This window comes from Vombatus ursinus, unplaced genomic scaffold (genome assembly GCF_900497805.2).
Source record: "Vombatus ursinus unplaced genomic scaffold, bare-nosed wombat genome assembly UNPS02014861.1, whole genome shotgun sequence".
Lineage (NCBI taxonomy): Eukaryota > Metazoa > Chordata > Mammalia > Diprotodontia > Vombatidae > Vombatus > Vombatus ursinus.
In genome coordinates, this window is record NW_020954639.1 from 15,007,730 (window position 1) to 15,011,839 (window position 4,110).

Genomic DNA, 4,110 nt, shown 5'->3' on the forward strand with positions numbered 1-4,110 from the left:
CTTTCATCTGTCCCCTTCTCTCCACTTACACAGCTGTTATTCTGGTTCAGGCCATCATCACCTCTTGTCTAGATTATTCTAATACCCTTTGAATTGGTTCCCTTTTCTCAAGTCTCTCTCCTCTTGGGTCCATCTTCCATAAACCAGTGATTTTCCTGAAGTATAAATCTGACCATGTCACTGCACTGCTCAATAGACTTTCCTGTTTCCTTGTTGACTCTAGGATCAAATATGAACTTCTCTGTTTGCTATTTAAAGCCCTTCACAATCTCAATTTATGCTACCTTTTCAGCCTCATGATACACTGTTCTTCTTGTAGTCTATGGTACAGCCAAATGAGACTTTTTATTTTATGTATGTATGTATGTATATATATCTATATCTATATCTATATATATATAGATATATATATTTACTATTCTTCATGCCTTGACAAAAATGCAGCCAAAATATCCAAACCTGAATAGGAAATTAAGGTTATCATTCATTGAAGAGAACCACAAGGAAGGGTGATTTATACTGAAAACTTTCTGTTGAGTTTGAGTTGAAATCAAACACAATTCACTTGCTTATTTTTGCATTATTTGTGGAATACTCACACACAGAAAAACAGGAATCCTGCTGAAAAGCTGCTAGATTCACTGACTGTTATGGCCTATTCATTTATTGTTGTATTGTGATATCTTCTAGTGAAAAAGAAAATCTAACAAAAACTACTTACCTCCTAGGTTAGTTACAATGATCAAGTTAACTTGAATAATTTAACTACTAACAAACAATTATTACAAGATTTCCCTATTCCCCAGAACATACATAGAAATTAAAAAAAATGCAATCATATTGCAAAAAGTTTAATTGCTATTAAGAAAAAGAATAAAAATATTTAAATATATTATGCAGTTCATCTTTCATTCTTTTAACTGTTTTGTATATTTTATACAATACATAATTTTAATATAGTAGCATAAGTATATAATTTATACACAGACAAACACACTAAGACACTAGACTTGAACCCGTTTTCCTTGTGTGAATTCCAGAGCTTTTTCAATAGTCTGTCACAGGATGAGAACAAGATGGTTTGAGAAAGTTTGCCCCAGCATTATAAAAAGAATATGGGGTACACTCGAATAATATAAAGGGAAGTGAATAATGAGGAGCAATCCTGTTCTTTTGACACTCTTAATTCCCCCAACTTTAAAACTGGAATTGGAAGAAAAGGAAGGTGTGACTGTGGAACTCAGATTGCTGGTTTCATTTTGATGCAAATCTGAATTTGCACCTAGGGAATGTATTTGAGTCTTTTCTTCTTTCTAGTTTGTATAATTGAATTTTTTGTTGGAATTTGCAAAGTTACCATAGTTTCAATAAATTGAAATTCTTCCTGAAAGTTATTTCCTTGCTAGCTGTAATAAGTTTTTAATTACTTTTCCTCCACGAGAAGTCTAGGTTCTGACATCTCTAATCTTTAGGGCAAATAATACCCCCTTCCACTCTACCCTCACTGGGAAACAGGATTCCAAATACAGAAGCAGCCATCCAGCCTGGAGTATAGCTGTTGGGTTTATTTAGACCCATTGCTTATGGGGCTTTCAAAACACCTGCCTAATTGCTGGAGCATTGGGAGGCCAAGCTGCCCTTTGATTCAAGAACTGAGATTTCCCTACATGCCTGACATTTGGTTTTGAGGATTTGGCAGTCACTCTGTTAGCTGGAAAAGAGAATGTATCCCAGCTCCTTCTTAACAGAATTCTTCTCAGGTCTACCCAGGCAATGGTGATTTGTTCTGCTCATGCTGTCATGAAAAGGGCACTGATTTTTCAGTTAGAAGACTGAATTTGCACTTAGAAGACTGAATTGAATCCCAGTTCTGCTATTCATTTTGTGACCTTAAAAAAAGGTCATATTTCCTTTCTGGATCCCAGTTTACTATTGACTTCACAGTGTTTTTGAGGAAAAGTGTTGTCAACCTTAAAGCACTATATAAATGTCAACTTTTATTATAAAGGGATGGAGACTGTTTCCACTTAGATGAGGCCATGGTAGTTCAATCAGAAAGTTCACCTACGTAGGATCTCACCGTGCTTATTCTTGGATATATCTTTTTATTTGATGGGTGTGAGTGTAGGACATGTGTTCCTATCTGGAATATGGAGGAGAGTTTTGGTATCTTTCAAAAATAAGGCCACCAATACTAAACACTGTGATTTCATGAGTGTTCACTCCTTCTTTTGACACACTTTCCTTCGTCATAGTCCCTTCATCATTTAGCAGACAGTCTTCAAGAGTCGTTTTGATGAAAAAGAGAGCCTACAAAGGAAGACTACTGTTGCTGGATTTCAAAATATTGTATAAAAAATGTACCCTTATTTGTGCCCAGGCCTGGGGTGGTTCTTCTGAATGCTATGATCTTTGTGCTGCGTGATTAGAAGAAGATAGGACTTTTGATTTAGAGAATGATGAACTGTGATATATTTTTTTACCCATGTTAGCAGAGAAAGGACTTCTTTGGAGATGAGAGAAGGATTTCTAGATAGTCAAGTCAAGGGAAACAAGTCATAAACTTTTGTATGGCTACTGAGAGCCTGAAGAGCTGGAGAAATGCAGGAGAAGTTGGTTCTTTGTTGTGTCCCTTCATTTCCAGTGTCTACAGTCCTAGAGACTGCTAAGAGTTGATTTCTTCATGAGATCTTTCTCTTCTGGTTTGAACTGAGATCTTGTTTCACTTTGGTCAAAAGCCCATTTACTCTCGTGTATTCTTTATTAGAAAGATATTAATCTGTATAACTTCTCTGATTTTTGATGACTATTTTCTTGGATAAGTGTGTTTACTTGCTATTTGCTATCATTTTGTGTGGGTGAGGGTAAGTTAAGTATTACTCTCTCCTTGGATTTAATCAGGAATGTGGTACATATCTTAGGCTCCCCAAATATGTACCCCATACTACCAATATTTGAGCCCAATACCCCTATTGGAGATAGGTGAGAGAAGGAACAAATCTTCAGCTATGGCCTTCTTTATTCTCCATCCCTACCCCCCCCCAAAAAGGAAATCATAGTTTTCCTTGGAGAAGGGTAGACCAGATGTCAGGTAAGATTTCTAAACATGCCATATGTGGGCCAGTTGTATTTTTATATTTAGCTGCCAACCTCATGTATCTTACACAATAATTATAAAAATTGACTGATACTAGAAAGGGACTAGAGAAAGAGATTAATGGAGCAGAACAGAGAACCTCATGCTAGAGCCCAAGGTCTATAAAAGTTCAGTGTTCGTTAAACTCAAAATGACAAAATCCTGGAAAATTGAATTACTAGTCAATAAAAACTGATGGATAAACTGTATAGCCTTATGAGGGACAAAACAACAACAACAACAGCAAAACCAAAACCCCAACCAGACAAAAAGAGTTGTTCACTGTAAAGTGAAGCATGGCTGGGCTGTTTAGGTGTAGTAGGTTATGTAAGGTACTGTTCTATAAAGGCCCCAAGGAAAGAGTTCCAAAACTGAAAGATTAAGTCACCCAGGACATGATTGCTGGTCTGGAGCATGCAGCATTATGGCATCAAATGACTCCTATATGATTTGAAAAATGCAAATCAAGAAAACCTGAAGATTTTACTACCGTAGACCCACTAGAATGGAAAAATGAAAAAAATAGAGATGGAATTAAGTGTTAGGGGTGTGGGAAGACAGAAACTGGAATACATGATTGGTAGTACAAGTATATGGGAGAGCAATATAATAATATATAATGAGTCACAAAACTGTCTATACCTTTCAAATCGGTGATTCTATTGTGAGGACATTATCCTATAAGTATCACAAAGATATTCTGCTCTATTTTATAATAGTAAAGAATGACAAATAAACTAAATGTTTTACAGTTGGACAATGACTGAAAAACATGGTATGTTAATGTAATGGAATAGATAGTGCTGTAGAAAATGATGACTGGAAAGCATGCAAGTAAAGATGAAAAGACCTATATCAAGTGATGCCATATGAATGCAGAACCAGAGCTGTGTAAGCATTGTCTATGGATCTCTCTCTCCCTCTCTCTCTCTCTCTCTCTCTCTCTCTCTCTCTCTCTCTCTTTCTCTATCTAT